Consider the following 18,198-nt stretch of genomic DNA (forward strand, 5'->3'; position numbering starts at 1 on the left):
GTTTTCTTAGTTGACAAAACATTTAGTACTCAAGTCTACCCTTTGGGAACAAATAGATACCATTTTTTGAAAGACACAGTGTGCCAGATTTTGTGTGTGTGATTAGTTCTTTGAAGGACAGTGCAGAAATTGAGATATGCCTAGTTAGTACTTTTGTAATGAAGGATGGCAGGCACAAGTGTGGTTTAGAAGGTTTCCTATTATGTTCATCAGAATCTCACATCAGAAGATCTGAAAGGCACCAACAAAATGATGATATCATTTGTTATAAAGGGATGATTTTACCTTTATCTTTCATGCAGTGTGAATAATAGCATTTTAAATGCAACCTAATAATATTGATCTCCTGTACACATTTGTGATACAAACAATTAAGATAGAGTGTTCAAATTCTTTTCTTTTAAATTTTACTTCTTGCCACAGATATTTAGCCTTATATTCTCTATAAAACACTGTGGATATGTTTCTTTTAAATTTATGTGTTTTTTTATTATTTATGTGTTTTCAAATGTTCTAAGTTTTCTTATTTTTGATTGATATCTATGGTTTATACCCTATAATTTTCTGTATGTAATTTCAAATTAGTTTTGCTGACATACATATAAGATTTCATAATTTTAATTTTCTGTGTAAGCGTCCCTTGGTCAATAACAGTAATTCAATAGTATTATCACAGAAACCCAGAACAAGTTTTATATTGCAAAATATGATCACAGGCAACAACTTCAGTAAGCTGAATAATGTTTATATTTCAGGAGCATGATATATGTATAAAGTAGCCTAAGAAATTGCTAAAGCTTCTCAAAATTTACTTGCAATATTCCATCCCAGTTATACCATCATAAGTAACTCTGAGATAAAAATGTATCTTTAATGATTAGTGGAGTAGGCCTTGATGATAGTAAAGATTTAGATAGAAAACAATTATTTAGTAAAGTATCATAGAATTTGGTTAGTTTTACCATATTAATAATTATAACATATCTCATTCATGTTTTATGCAAAGTGACCTAATTTGGTTATATTTTCTCAATATAAACAACTTATTTATATTAAAACTAATAACAAATCTTTAAATGTTTCTTCCATAAGTACACAAGAAGTATAAATACACAGAAGCCTAAAAAGTTAGTACATTTCAAAAGATTAGTACATGTAACTTTCTTGCAAAAGGACAAAAAGATTTTTAAAGAGAAACACTTAACTTGTTCAAGTTAGATACATAATTTTACAATTTCTCTGAAAACTTTTAAAAAATAAATTTCATCTTTTATTGGTGGCTCAGACACTGTCTGCATGCCAGAAATCCAAGTTCAATCCCTGGGTCTGGAAGATCCCCTGGAGAAGGGAATGGCAACCCACTGCAGTATTCTTGCCTGGAGAACTATGTGGACAGAAGAGCATGGGATCACAAGAGTCGGATATGACTTAGCTAGTGAACAATAAGCAGGGCAAATCTAAATTGAAAGACTATGCATAGGATCCACCTTTTTACGTTAAGAAAATTTCTGATGGATCCAGTGTGCACAATATTAATGTGTTCCTTATATATAGCCACATATCGAGTTCTCCTATTGACCTTCTCTGATGGGTGATGTGAAAAATATGATGATATTTAGAATAATGATCTCTGTAATGTTTCAATTATCATGGAAATTTCAGAGTCATACCATGGTATTATTTTAGAATTTGAAAAAGGTAAGTTAAAACATTACAAATATGATAACAATCAGTGCATATGTGGGCCACTGTTTCAATACTATATGAGTGTTTGAAAGTCATCAGTTGATTGGTTCACTGGACAGTATTTCTTTTTCATTTTGCTCTTTTTTGAATGTAAATTTATTTATTTTAATTGGAAGCTAATTGCTTTACAATATTGTATTAGTTTTGCCATACATTGACATGAATATGCCATGTGTGTACATGTGTTCCCCATCTTGAACCCCCTTCCCACCTCCCTCCCCATACCATCCCTCTGGGTCATCACAGTGCACCAGCCCCGAGCACCCTGTCTCATGCATTGAACCTGAACTGGCGATTCGTTTCACATATAATAATATACATATTTCAATGCCATTCTCCTGAATCATCCCACCTTCGCCCTCTCCCACAGAGTCCAAAAGACTATTTTATATATATGTATATATATATATATATATATATATATATATATGAAATTTAGAAAGATGGTAACAATAACCCTTTATGGGAGACAGCAAAAGAGACACAGAGGTATGGAACAGCCTTTTTTCTCTTTTTAAATAAAAACTTTTAAAACTGTGTCCAAAGTCTTAACTTGAACCACTGTCACACAGTGAAAATAATTTAGAAATATTTTCCGTTAATACCTGAAAGTCAGTCCTACCAATTCTAATTGATCCTCTTGAACTATTAATAATAAAGATATACTCACTATATGAATGGCTTAAAATCACCCTTTAATTCACAGACTTCATACAAAAGTATATCTACACAAAAATAAACTCAAAATGGATTAAAGATCTAAACGTAAGACCAGAAACTATAAAACTCCTAGAGGAGAACATAGGCAAAACACTCTCTGACATAAATCACAGCAGGATCCTCTATGACACACCTCCCAGAATATTGGAAATAAAAGCAAAAATAAATAAATGGACCTAATTAAAATTAAAAGTTTCTCCACAACAAAGAAAACTATAAGGAAGGTGAAAAGACAGCCTTCAGAATGGGAGAAAACAATAGCAATTGAAGCAACTGAGAAACAACTAATCTCAAAAATATACAAACAACTCCTGCAGCTCAATTCCAGAAAAATAAATGACCTAATCAAAAAATGGGCCAAAGAACTAAATAGATATTTCTTCAAAGAAGACATACAGATGGCTAACAGACATGTGAAAAGATGCTCAACATCACTCATTATCAGAAAAATGCAAATCAAAACCACAATGAGGTACCATTTCACGCCAGGCAGAATGGCTTTGATCTGAAAGTCTACAAGCAATAAATGCTGGAGAGGGTGTGGAGAAAAGGGAACCCTCTTACACTGTTGGTGGGAATGCAAACTAGTACAGCCACTATGGAGAACAGTGTGGAGATTCCTTAAAAAACTGCAAATAGAGCTGCCTTATGACCGAGCAATCCCACTGCTGGGCATACACACTGAGGAAACCAGAAATGAAAGAGGCACGTGTACCCCAATGTTCATCTCAGCACTGTTTCTAATAGCCAGGACATGGGAGCAACCTAGATGTCCATCAGCAGATGAATGGATAAGAAAGCTTGGTACATATACACAATGGAGTATTACTCAGCCATTAAAAAGAATACATTTGAATCAGTTCTAATGAGGTGGATGAAACTGGAGCCTATTATACAGTGTGAAGCAAGACAGAAAGAAAAAGACCAATACAATATTCTAATGCATATATATGGAATTTAGAAAGATGGTAATAATAACCCTGTCTGTGAGACAGCAAAAGAGACACAGATGTACAGAACAGTCTTCTGGACTCCGTGGGAGAGGGAGAGGGTGGGATGATTTGGGAGAATGGCATTGAGACATGTATAATATCATATAAGAAATGAATCACCAGTTCAGGTTTGATGCATGATACTGGATGCTTGGGGCTTGTGTACTGGGACGACCCAGAGGGATGTTATGGGGAGGGAGGAGGGAGGGGTGTTCAAGATGGGGAACATGTGTATATCTGTGGCAGATACATATTGATGTATGGCAAAACCAATACAATATTGTAAAGTAATTAACCTCCAATTAAAATAAATAAATTTATATTTTTTAAAAATAAATAAATGTACTGGGACTTGTTTTATTAAAAAAATAAGAAAATTCATTGAAGTAGAAATAGATATTGTATATTTAAATGAATACTAATCTCAGCAAAACTAAACAAAAATGTGCACACACAAACCTATAGCTTTAAAATCAAATGTCACAATCACTTGAAATAAAAAGTATCTCGATAACATATTTGCATTAAAACATCTTAAATACTGCAGTTGCAATTGCAAGCCTTCCTTGCCCAAAGATGAAAACCACTTCATGAAGGACAAGAGTTCTCATAATATATTTTGGGGGGTTATTTTCATAAATTTTAAATTGCTCCTTCTAAAAAATTAAGTTTTGATTATCAAACATTGATAATCAAATTTTGATACCAAAGTTTGATAATCAAACTTACACTGGAAAAAGCAGCTATGCCCCCAAATCTTTCCTTCCAAATATAGAATGTTGTATTTAACAGATGGCATAAAGCATCTATTTACAAATAATTCCAAATAATATTGTGTTTGCCTGGTACTTAAATGAGACATTTCACAAAAATAAAACACTAAATTGGATTAGAATCTAATCTCTTTGTGTCATTTTAAGAATAGCTGAGTTAAGGCGAAAATATATTCCTTTTGGAGGTATATGAGTTAATATTGGACTACTTTTAATTTTAATGCTGGTACAAAGCTATTACTCTCAGATTCAGATTGTGAGAAATGAGTCACCATGTTGCATTTGATTATTTTAAGCGTCGTGCTGAAAGTTAATCTTTCATCCAAGTTTTTTTTGTTGTTGTTTGTGTGCATAAATGAGGTAGCTTAGACTGAGAATCAAGTGTGATGAAATATTGCCAACTTCCAACTGCAGCATATTTCCTGAAAGATTCATGACTTTTGAGACATTGTTAAACATTTACTGCTCATTATGTTTTACTGAAGATCACTGATGATTTTTTTAATACCTCACACAGATTATTGTTGACCTGAAACAAATAGATTTCTAGAAAGTTTTTATGTGTGTCCTTTCTAGGCATTTTTCTCCACAGTCCCTGAGGCAATCATTTTCTTACTTCTATCAGCATAAGGATATGAAGTTTTTATATTTCATATCCAAGGTACTTTACATTATGTACTTCTGTATCCTGTTTCTATTATTCAACACAATGTATTTGAAATCATTTATATCATTCTTTGTATGAGTAGTTCATTTATTTTATTGCTGAATTATTTGTTTCTCATTATATAAATAATGCACATATCATTCATCCATCTTTTTGTTGTGGGCATTTAGGCTGTTTCTAGAGTTTATCTCAGAGAAGGCAATGGCAACCCACTCTAGTTCTCTTGCCTGGAAAATCCCATGGACGGGGGAGCCTGGTGGGCTGCAGTCCATGGGGTCGCACAGAGTCAGACAGGACTGACGCGACTTAGCAGCAGCAGCAGAGTTATGAATTAAGATGTCACAAATATTTTGTAAAATACTCTTCGAAAACACAGATTTTTATCGCATTTGAAGAATTACATGATTCTAGAGACATCTAGGACGAGAAGGACGTGGCAACCCACTCCAGTATTCTTGCCTAGAGAATTCTGTGGACAAAGGAGCCTGGTGGGCTGCTATCCATGGGGTTGCACAGAGTCGGACATGACTGAAGTGACTTAGCATGCATGCATGCATTGGAGAAGGAAATGGCAACCCACTCCAATATTCTTGCCTGGAGAATCCCAGGGACAGAGGAACCTAGTGGGCTGCCATCTATGGGGTCGCACAGAATCGGACACAACTGAAGCGACTTAGCAGCAGCAGCAGAGACATCTAGGAGCAATAGTGAAAAGCCCAAGAAGTTTTCACTCTAATATATATATAAAGATTTTTGGATACAACCACAGTTATTCCGAAAAGTAATAAAATATATCATCATCCAGATACTTATGCATCATTGAAAAGATTCAAATAGAAGCTGAATAAATATCTGAAATGTTGGAAGAGAATTCCACTTTTATGGAAGTAGTCTAGTTACCATTCCTTTATTCTTCCAATTCTAATATTCTAAAGTGGTAAGACTATGCTATGGTACATTTAGTAGATTTAATACTCTTACTTGGAATTTTGAAACAGGTAATTGCTCTGATGCAAATTATATGTTTTATTGGCATATAAAGGGAGTAAAGGGAGACATGAAAATAGTTAAAGAATACAACTGAATGTTAAACATACCAAGAGAAATTTACACTACATCAGTGAACATAATGACTGCTACATACAAATTAATAGGCATACGATTTTACACAGAGAATAACTCTTTACAATGTTCAGGTATCTTTTTCCTATAAGGAAATGGCATGGTTTGTGAATGATAATTGATACTCTACTTCAGTGAATATGGTAGTCTAATTTTTAGAGATTGACAAAGTTTTAACCTTGAAGACTACCTTTTGCAAGTTTCACAGACCATCTGCATATATATAATTCCTCACAGAATTTTAGCATACAACTGATGAAGTGCATATAAAGAGATCATTTATCAGTTTTCCGTATTAAGGAAAGAAAAAAACAATGTCCCTAAATGATCTTATAAATTACATAAATAAAAGCTGAAATCCTTTGAGGGTATTGAATCATGATTAACAAAATCTGGAGTTTTTAATTTTTTCTCACAGCACCAATTTATACAGGGTGTTATTTAACAAAATGACTTTGGACTATGTGAATGTCCCTTCAAAATGTTCTGATAAAGTGGCTTAGCAGCAGGACTTTTGCCACTGACTCAAACAACTCTGAAAAGAACTCTGAAAAGTGCAATTGTTCTGTGAGAGTCCTCCATAGGAAGTAGAAATGAACAATGTGTTGAAATGTAAATTTCCTTCAGATTCTTACAAATCCTGCTCTACAGGGATTTCATTTTTCAAAGCAATATTCTATATTTACTACTCCACTTGTTAAATTTTAACTCCCTGGGCCAAGATTTGTAAATGATCAGAGAACAGTCACCACAAGGCTAATTCAGGCATCTTCCTGCCCTTGTTACATTCTACTTCTTTCAACCTAATACTAAGAGACTGTATTTGCAAAGCAGTGTGGAAGAGACTGTAAAAATGCAGCTATTAAAATATTTCCAATGATTCGCTATTATAAAAAGTTAAAAACTAGAGCTATTCTTTAGAAAGATAGAAGCCAAGGATGCATTCCATTGTAGGTCATTATCTTCAGCCTCCACAGCCCAGTGTATTTATAAAGATAAAATAAACTTGTGAAATGATTTTGTATTTGAGAATATTTTAAAAAGCAAATTCATAAGGATTCTGGTTTGTTCTCCACTGCAGTGATGATGGGGTAATGCAAAAACTGGTACTATGACTTTTAAGCCTAGAATTTTATTCTCTATCAGATGTATTCATCACATATTATATTTATTTATTGTTCTTTAAATTAGTGGATCTCTAAGGTGTTTCTCAGAAGACAAAGACTAAGGGCTCAATACAATTATATCAGAAGTTTCTGGTGGATGAGAGGAAGGAGAATTTTATTCCATTCCATCACATTTCCCTCCTATCAACCACAATAAATCCATTTTGATCTGATTTACATACAGCATTTCCATATAAAAGGAAGACTATACAGTGAATAAAAACATATAAACACAGATGCATACCAACTGGGTATGAGTTTGAAATATACCAACTAGTAGTATATTCTAGTAGAATATATAGTATACAGTAGTATAATCCACAACTGTATGCCTGGTTATAAACATAGTTTAGCCTTAGTTTATTAATTACAGAGACATAATTCCTCTGTGTGTGTGTGATGAATATGCTTCTGTTACCAATAACATGATGTGGGAAGCCAAGAAGCATTTTGAGAAACAGACATATTCTGACTTATGGTATAAAGTATTATTTTTGCAACTTTCCTATGAATAGGATCCTGAGTATCAGTTGTAGAAGCATGGAAAAGCATTGCCAATCTACATCAACAATGTAGGCAGGAGATGACAGTCCCTTGAAGAGTTTAACAGTGTGGGGGGTGATGAACAGTAATAAGAATATGCATATATTTTGAAGAAAAAATGGATTTCTAAGAGATAAGATATGGCATGTGGCAGCATTTCAGATCCTGAGAGGTAAAATTGTGTGTCACGTATACGAAGTATAGAGCAAATAGGGTTTGTAGTTATGACAGAAGAGAGCTGCAAGGGTAAGTACCAGTAAATTCAAGAAGTCTTAGTGGATGATGGTAACATTAACTGAGAGTGTGAAAACTGTAAAAATAATTTTAAAGAGGGAAACTTATTTACTTGTAATTAAATCTTTACCAAAAGTTTTAGTTGGTAAGTCTAAAAAAGTTTTCATCAAGTAGCTATTGTTTTTTAAAAGAAAAACAAAAACATTAAACTTAGTGGCTTAAAAATATTTTAAAAATTACTATCATAGGATCATAGATTCTGTGTTTGAAGTCAGGCAATCCTGCCTATACTCAGCTGATCTCAGCTGTATTGTATCTAAGGGATGCTTGGTGGTGCCATTTGAAACCAGTAGCTTTCCTTACAGTATGGGATTGGCCCAAAGTAAAAAAGCAGCAAGTCTGACCAAGAAAATAACAAGTAAAGAAAGAATAAAAGCTAAAGTCAGAATGCAAAGCAATATACATTTTATTGCATACTTATGTGTATGCCAGACCTAAGTAATTGAAATATGTGAAACTTTTTAATAAAAATAGTATTACTTAAAATTTGTATGTGTGTTTGTGTGTATATATGTATGTGTGTATATATATATGTATATATATACAAGAGTTGCTCTTTTCTTTAATATATAGCTTTTGGAAAATAAATAAAAGTTACATTATTTGAAATTCCCAGAAGACTTCAGAAGGTTTTATGTTTTATTTTTAATTCTATTTCATGGCCATATTTAATTAAAAAATTTTTAAATCTTTCTTTCTTTAATAATTTGTGCCTTCTCAAAACACACAGACATATACATACATTCTGTAGCAGTCTCAGAATTTTTATGTCCTTTGATAGATCTTATTTGACTTCAAAAAATAGTACAAAATATTATCAGAATAGAAACAGCTTTGTAAATATACTTTGAATTTGTGACCATTTCTTAAAAGAATAATTTTCATCATTTGTTAGTAGGAAAATACATTTCCAGAATTTTCCTCTTCAGCACATCTTTTTCATTAATATCCTTCCCCCAAAAAGTGACTTCAAACAATTGTTTACCAAGCTCATGATCCATGAGGATTTTTTTCTGATTATACTTAGATATAATTTAGTGTATAACATAATGATTTGATATATGTGTATGTTGGAAATTGATTGCTGCAATGTTAATATCCATCACCTCACATACTTAAAATTATTGTTTCTTGTGGTGAGAACTTTTAAGGTCCACTCTGTTGGCAACTTTCAAACATACAGTGCCATGTTGCTAACTCTAGTTTACCATTTTGTTGTTAAGTTCCTAAGTCATGTCTGACTCTTTGCAGTCCCATAGACTGCAGCATGCCGGGCTTCCTTGTCCTTCACTATCTCCTGGAGTTCATCATACTATACACTACATAGGGCTTCTGAGGTGGCGCTAGTGGTAACGATCCCCCATACCAATGCAAGAGACGTAAGAGACACAAGTTCAATCCCTGGGTTGGGATTGAACCTCCAGGTCCCCTGGAGGAGGGCACAGCAACCCACTCTAGTATTCTTGCCTGGAGAATCCCATGGATAGAGGAGCCTGGTGGCCTACAGTCCATGGGGTTGCAAAGAGTCGGAATGAAGCAATGACTGAAGTTACTTAGTACACACATACATTATATACATAGTTCACCATACTATACATTATATTTTCAGAATGTATTGATCTTGTAGCTGGGAATCTGCTCACCTTTATCCATTTACCCCATCCCCTGTCTCTCACTTCTGGTGATCACCAAACTGATTGGTGATCACCAGTTTGTTCCCTTTATTATGTTTTTGTTTTGTTTTTCAGATTCCACATATAAATGTGATCATGCAGTGTAAGTCTTTGTCTGATTTATTTTACTTAGCGTGATGCCCTCTCTTTTCCTGTGACTCTTGACAATTTAATTATAATGTATCTTGATGTAGCCCCTTTGGTTTAACCTAGTTGGAGTCTTTGGAGCTTCATGAATCTCAGTGTCCATTTCTCTCCCTAGATTTGGGAAGTTTTCAGCTATTATTGCTTTAAATATACTTTCTGGCCATCTCTTTATCTCTTTCCTTTTTGAGATTCCCAAGCTTTGTATGTTGTTTCCTTTATTTGTGTCCCATAAGTTCAGTAAACTTCACATTTTTCTTTTTTCTTTTCCTGATCTTTTGTTTGTCTGTTTACTTCTCTAACTTAACAATTTCAAATGACTTATTTTTGAGGTCACTGGTTTTTCTTCTTGGTTGAGTTGCTCTCTGTCGACTTCTTCAGTTTAATTATTGACTTCTTAAACTCTAGGGTTTCTCTTTTAATGGTTTCTGTTACTTTATTTAACTTCTCATTTTGACAATGCATTGTTTTCTTAATTTTGTTTGTTTGTCCTTGTTTAGCTTACAGCTTAATTAAGAGGATTATTCTAAATTCTTTGTCTCTGACAAAGAAGTTCATAAATCTTCATTTCTTTAGGGTCAATTATTAGAACTTATTTTTCTTCTGTGGTGTCATATTTACCCAGTCTTTCATGACTCATGATTCCTTGCCTTGGTATGTATGCATTTGGGTAAGCAGTCTCCTCTTCCACACTTTACAGCTTGCTTTCAACAGAGATAGTCCTTGACCAGTCAATTCAGCTTGCAGTTTTGGATTAGTCTGCTGGTAGAATCTTTGGGCAGGTACAACTTGCTACTGGGGTCTCTATTTGGTGACATCACAGCCTGAACTATGAGTTTGGGTGCATGCTCCTTGCTAACAGCTCTTGGATAGGACTGCTGGCTGGGTTTCCTGCTCAAGAGTGGCTATGATAGTCTCTGTAAATGTGTGGATTCTCTACTCAGGCTTCCTAGTTGGATGAGACTAGATGCTACCCTCAGTAGTTGAACAAGGCTGTGAATTTGCTTTCCTACCTGAGTGGGGCTATACAAGAGGCTCCATGACTATTACTTCTGAATATCTTGGGATCCAAATCAGGCAGAACTTCCATGAAGCTCTTGGGCCAGCCATATTCAATGTAGATGGATAGAATTTTCCACTTGGGTGTGCCATTGTTGGGAGAGATATAGAAAAAAAATTCACAGCTTTCTAGATGCTGTGGTTAGGCCTCCTTGATAGACAGGGCTGGAAAGTATATTTAGCCTTAGATGGGCCTTCGAATTTGATTGCAATCATGGGCTAGGTAATTAGGCATCATAGCTTGCAGGGCTTGTTGGATGTGGACCCAAATCAGGCATATCTGCCCACTGAACTCCTTGGCCAGCTAGGACCATCAGCTGGGCTCTGCAGAGGAGCAGAACTGCTAACAGGGCTCTCTGCTTGGGCACTGCAGCAAGCCTCCCATGTGCTTTGCTCTAGTCATCATTCCTGGTTGAATGATACTAAAAGCAATACTCAAGACAAGGCTGGGCTACAAACTTTGCCTGACTGGGTGGAACAGGTTCTAAATTGGTTTGGCTGATTGGCTGAGGACCCAAAACAAGCAGAACTGCTCTGACACTGCCTAAATGGGGCTAGAGGATGGAACATGGTGCTTCCAGTTGCTCCAGCAAGTCTCCAAGCCAGACTGTACTGAGGGCCATACATCACCCAGTGGACTGGACTTTGAATTTGCTCCTCTGTCCTGTTGGGGCTGCAGAACTGGCTCCAAGGCTGGTTTGGCTTGTTGGTTGAGGCTTGAATCAGGCAAATCTTCTCATTGGTCTCTCTGGCTAGACAGGGCCACCATCTTGGCTCTGCACATTGATAGATCCACTGGTTGGGCTCTCTGCTCTGGTGCCACTTTAACCATGGTTGTTGGATGAGCTAGGCCACTTCTCAGGTCCTTTGGTTAGGCTGCTGATTGGATAAAACTTAAGACTATATTCAGCAGTAGGAAAGACTGCAAATTTGCTATCTTGCCCAAGCAAGGTGATAGAAAAGGCTCTAGGGCATCTGTGGTTCTTTGGTTGCAGATGCAAATCAAGCATAACTGTATCTCGAGATGCTTGGCCAGATTGATTCATCAGCTCAGCTCTTCAATCCTGCAGAGTACTGCCTGGGATGTCCACTCTGGAGCAGCTGAACAGAGAAAGGCAACCAGCTGAGATCATCAATCTGATCTCAATCTGATCTCCAGTGGTCAAGTCCCTCAAATCCACCCTCTATTCCCATAAGGCAAGACCTGAGTGGGCCTCCTAGGAAGTGACCCACAGTGCTGGAATGCTGAACATCAACTCTTGGGCTCTCTATTTCCTACTGGAGAAATCCTTGGTTGGCACTGTGCCTGTCTCTTGTGCTTCTAATGACATTCTTCTTGCCTATCTCAGTCTCTGGATCAAGGGGGTGCCTCAGCTTTACTCCTGTGTTCCAGGATTTTCATATTGATGTTTTGGCTATGGATATTTGCTAGCTGATCTTTTGGTGAAGGGAACTAAAAGTCAGGAAAACCTACTTTGCCATCTTGATCTTGTCACACCAGTGCTAGCAGGTTTGAATTTAGAATGGACTTGGCAGTACAGTTCATCTGATTTTTTTTTCATTGAAATACAGTTGACTTTCAATATTGTATAAGTTTTAGCTATGGAGTGTAGTGACTCATTTGAAAAGCCCCTGATGCTGGGAAAGATTGAGGGCAGGAGGATAAGGGGACAACAAAGGATGAGATGGTTGGATGGCATCACCAACTCAATGGACATGAGTTTGGGTAAATTCCAGGAGTTGGTGATGGACAAGGAGGCCTGGCATGGTGTAGTTCATGGGATCGCAAAGAGTTGGACATAGCTGAGGGACTGAACTGAACTGTAGTGACTCAGTATTTTTGTATATTATACTTCATTTTAAGATATTACAGGATAATAGCTATAATTCCTTGTGTTATTCAGCATATACTTGTCACATAATATTATATACATCGTAATTTATATATGTTAATCCCATACCCCAAATTTATCCCTCCTTCCTTCCCTCTCCTCTCTGGTAACCACATGCTTTTTCTATCTATATTTGTGAGTCTTTCTGTTTTACATATATATCCATTACATATATATATATATATATATATATTTATATATATATATAAAGAGAGAGAGAGAGAGAATTCAGATTCCATATATAAGTGATATCATACAACTTTGCCTTCCTCTGACTTATTTCATTAAGCATAATATTTTTTAGGTCCATCCATCCACGTTGCTGCAAATGGTAGAACTTTCTGCTTTCTCTGGCTGAGTGATATTCTGGTGTTTCTAACATCTTAATACAATCATCTGTGGATGGGCACTTGGGTTGCTTCCATGTCTTGGCTATTGCAAATATCCTTAAGCATGGATAGTGCCCTCATATTTTCTGGGTGTTTACCCACAAGTGGAATTACTGGATCCAGCTGGCGCTAGTGATGAAGAACCTGTCTGCCAAGGCCGGAGATATAAGAGACGGAATTTCAGTCCCTGGGTCAGGAAGATCCTCTGGAGGAGGGCATGACAACCCACTCCAGTATTCTTGCCTGGAGAATCCCATGGATAAAGGAGGCTGGAAGGCTATAGTCCATAGGATTTCACAGAATTGGACACAACTGAAGCAACTTAGCACACACGCATGATAAATATGTTTTCAGTTTTTTTTTTTTTTTTTTCTGAGGAGTCTCCATACAGTTTTCCACAGTGGCTGCACCAATTTATATTCCCACTGACAGTGTACAAGGGTTCCCTTTTCTATACATCTTCTTCAACATTTGTTATTTGGCCACATTTTGATGGTGACCATCCTGAGAGATGTGAGGTGCTATCTCATTGTTGATACAAGTAAATGGAAAGATATCTGATGCTTTCGGATTAGAAGAATTAATATAGCTAAAAGAGCCATATTGCCCAAAGCAATCTACAGATGTAATGCAAATCCCTGCTTTAAAAAAAAAAAAAAAAAAAAGCACATGGCATTTTCCACAGAATTAGAGCAAATAATCCAAAAATAAGCCACAAAAGACCCCAAATTGACAAAATGACCTTAAGGGAAAAAAAAAAAAAAAAAGACTATCCTATAGCTTTTTGTATAAAGATATACGGATGACTAACAGGCATAAGAAAGGATGTTCAACATCACTAATTATGATAGAAATTCCAATTAGAGATCATTTGGTTTTGACACTCTGCTCCCACAGCTATAGGGGGTGGGGGTAGGTGGTTGTTGTTGTTGTTGTTGTTGTTGTTGTTGTTGTTGAGTCACCCAGCCATATCTGACTCTTCATGACCCCATGGACTGCAGCTTGCCAGGCCTCCTTGTCCCTCACTATCTCCTGGAGTTTGCTCAAGTTCATGTTCATTGCATCAGTGATGCTTTCCAGCCATCTCATCCTCTGATGCCCTCTTCTCTTTCTGCCTGCAGTCTTCCACAGCATCAGAGACTTTTCCAGTGAGTTATTCATCCACATCAGATGACCAAAATACTGGAGCTTCAGCTTCAGCACCAGTCCTTCCAGTTAATCTCCCTTAAGAGTGACTGGTTTTATCTCCTTGCTGTCCAAGGGACTTTCAGGAGTCTTCTTGGCACCACAGTACAAAGGCATCAATTCTTTGGCACTCTTCCTTCTTTACGGTCCAGCTCTCACAACTAAACATGACCACTGGGAAGACCATATCTTTGACTATGGATTTTTGTCAGCAGAGTAATATCTCTGCTTTTCAACACACTGTCTAGTTTTGTCATTGCTTTCCCATCAAGAAGCAATCCTCTTCTTATTTCATGGCTACCATCCGCAGTGATTTGGGATCCCAAGAAGAGGAAAACTGTCACAACTTCCACCCTTTGCCCTTCTATTTGCCATGCAGTAATGGGGCCGGATGCCATGATTTTGTTTTTGTTTTTTAATATTTAGTCATAAGCAGGCTCTTTCACTCTCCTCCTTCACCCTCATCAAGAGGTTCTTCAGTTCCTCTTCGCTTTCTGCCATTAGAGTAGTATCATCCACATATCTGAGGTTGTTGTTTCTCCCACCTATCCTGATTCCAGATTGCAACTCATTCAGGCAGATATTTCTTATGATGTGCTCAGTGTATAGATAAACAGGGTGACAGCAGACAGCCCTGACATATTCTTTTCTAGATCTTGAACCAATCAGTTGTTCCATACAAGGTTCTAACTATAGCTTCTTGACCTGCATACAGGTTTCTCAGGAAACAGGTAAGATGGTATGATGTTCCCATCTCTCTAAGAGCTTTCCACAGTTTGTCATGATCAAACAGTCAAAGACTTTAGTGTAGCTGATGAAACAGACATAGATTTTTTTTTTTCTTCTGAAATTCTCTTGCTTTCTCTATAAACCAGTGGATGTTGGCAATTTGATATCTAGTTCCTCTTCCTTTTCTAAACCTAGCTTGGACATCTGGAAGTTTTTGGTCCCCATAATGCTGAAGCCTAGCATGCAAGTTTTTAAGCATGACCTTACTAGCATGGGAAATGAGTGCAATTGCCCAATGGTTAGCATATTCTTTGATACTACCCTTCTTGCGGATTGGGATGAGGATTGATCTTTTCCAGTCCCGTGGCCACTGCTGGGTCTTCCAGATTTGCTGACATAATAAATACAAAACCTGATGGCATCATCCTTTAGGGATTTGAATAGTTCTGCTGGAATTCTGTCACATCCACTAGCTTTATTAACAGCGGTGCTTCTTAAGCTCCACTTGACTTTGCACTTTGAGATGTCTGGCTCTGGGTGACACCATCATAGTAATCTGGCTCATTAAGATCTATATTATATAGTTCTTCCTTATTTTCTTTCTATCTCTTCTTGATCTCTCCAGTGTCTACTAGGTCTCTACCATTTTTATTCTTTTCTGTGCCCATCTTTGGGCAGAATGCACCGATGATGTTTCCCCTTTTCCTGAAGAGATGGGGGTAGGTAACTATGCTATTCAAAGTTGGCTGGCTATTTTGAGGGAAGTTTTGGCTCTCCTCCACATGTTGACTCATCCTCAACAAGGTAGCCCAAGCATCTGTGGGCAAGAATGGCAGAGTCAAGGTTATCATGGGAGGGGCAAGTTGACCATGACAGAAAGAGCTTCTTCAAGCAGAAAAACAGAACATCTTGAGGTCTAGACTCAGAAATATCGCAGCATCATTTCCATAGCATTCTATTGGCCAAACTAAATTCCAAGTTCATTCCAGAATTAGAGTGTGTAGGGACTTCAAAGTTGTCAGACAAGTGATGTGGAAACAGAGAAACTATTAATTAGAACCATCAAAGCACACACTTTAACAGAATATTCATAATGCATGTCAAATTTTCCATTAGTTTTTGCTTTAAACAAGTCAAAAAACTTTATTATATATTTTACCTTGTACAATTAAGTAATATTTTAGGAACTAAGTATTATATTACTAGAAGCATGCACTACAGAATCAGACATAGCTGGTTTTGAATCTCTACTTGGATTTACTTGGACATAGTAGCTTATCTTTGAAACCATTAATTTTGTATCAATTATGAAGAATGATGCAAATATGTCAAGGTTTTATGCATATTAGGGATGATGCTTATTAGTATCTGAACATTATTACATACTCAGAAGCTTGAAGTTATGTCTTAAGGTTACATCAGTTCCTTATGGTGGGATGGCAATGTTAGCATATATGGATATATACAAAAGTAAGGAAACCAAAGCTGTATCATGTCATAGATGTCTGTCAGACTTTTAATTTGTAAGACTACAATTGGTATAAACTTGATTTAGCTCTGATCAAGATTTTTGTCCAAAATAATATGGTGCTTTCTATAGAAACAGTACAAATTAGAATTTTAATAGCAAAGCATATGCTTTTCAGACAGTATTCCTTCAATTTATTAGAAGACTCCAAATAGAATATTATTATTTGATATTTTAAAGTGATTTATTGAACTTCTATGTGGTATAATATTCATATAATTATAATATTCATCAGTGTTATTATAGAGAGGATTTTCATTCTGTTATGCATTGATGCTTCTACTATAGTTTCATTATCTTCCTTACCTTTCTTGGGTAAATTTTAAAGTGAGAATTAGAAAGGAAAAGTAGAGGTATCAAAATCATTTTTTAATCAATGAAGCAATGCTTAATTTAGAATAATCTAGAAAGAAAATACTCAAAAAATTATATGAAGCACATATTATCTCTCCTAACCAGTGACAGCCATGATGGCCATCATAATACAAAGATTATTTATACATTTAATCACAAAATAGCTTTTCAAATCTAATTTTCAGTCATAATTTGCTTTCAATCAATATATAATCCAAAAGAGAAATTTTAATAGGCCCCTTGCATATTTATAAGATCTTTTTTTAATAACTTTGTCTAAAAGACTTCTAAAAATTCAGTAGCTTACAGGCACAAACATTTCTTTTTGGTGCTGAGGTTTGTGGACTATTTGCACTTGGCTAGGCTCAGCCCTAGGCTGTAGGTCAGTTCTGGTACATTCTGTTCCTCATGTCTCCTCACTGTAGAACGCAGTCAGAGAAACCACTACCTTTTAGGCTTCCCTTGTAGTATTTCAAGGCTACTCAAAAAAGGGAAGAAAAATATGAATTGTCTTTTAAATCTCTGCTCAAATTGGACACAGTGTCACTCTCAAATTCATTCCTTCAATTCAAATGTTTATTATATCCATGTCCAACATCAGTTGGGTGTGGACTTGTATTCTGACCATAGAGTAGGGGTGGGAAGAATATTTACTTAAAAATCTAAATATATAACATTGTATGATTTTACATAAGTTGTATTTGTTCATAAATAGTTAGGATTATTCTGCTTTCTCATTCCTATAAACAAACAGATAAACATTTCTATATATCCATATTTCTTGAAGATAAACTACTTAAATATGAGAACTCTTCCTTTCACAGAGAGTATCATGGTAGGTATCCACAGTCAGAGGCACACCACCTGTCTCTGTGAACAAAGTTTTACTGGGACACGGCCACATCCATTCATCCATGTATTATCTATGACTGCTTTTGCATCATAAAAACAGCATTAAATAGTTGGGTGATAGAAACCAGACGCCTGCAAACCTAAAATGTTTACCATCTGGTCCTTTAGGAAAAGCATTGTTGACTCTAGCCTATAGAAATGCTTGCCAATTGCACTTCCCATCTTTGTAGGTATGTACTGCTTTTTCCTTTCAAGAAGATCAGTCGATTTCAACTTTATAGGAATTTTATTGTGAATTTCATTAACTCGTAAAATATGGTGAAAGTGACGGTTTGACAGTGGGCATTAAGAAAGACTGACAGTTTTTGCT

Source organism: Budorcas taxicolor, chromosome 16 (genome assembly GCF_023091745.1).
Source record: "Budorcas taxicolor isolate Tak-1 chromosome 16, Takin1.1, whole genome shotgun sequence".
Classification (NCBI taxonomy): domain Eukaryota; kingdom Metazoa; phylum Chordata; class Mammalia; order Artiodactyla; family Bovidae; genus Budorcas; species Budorcas taxicolor.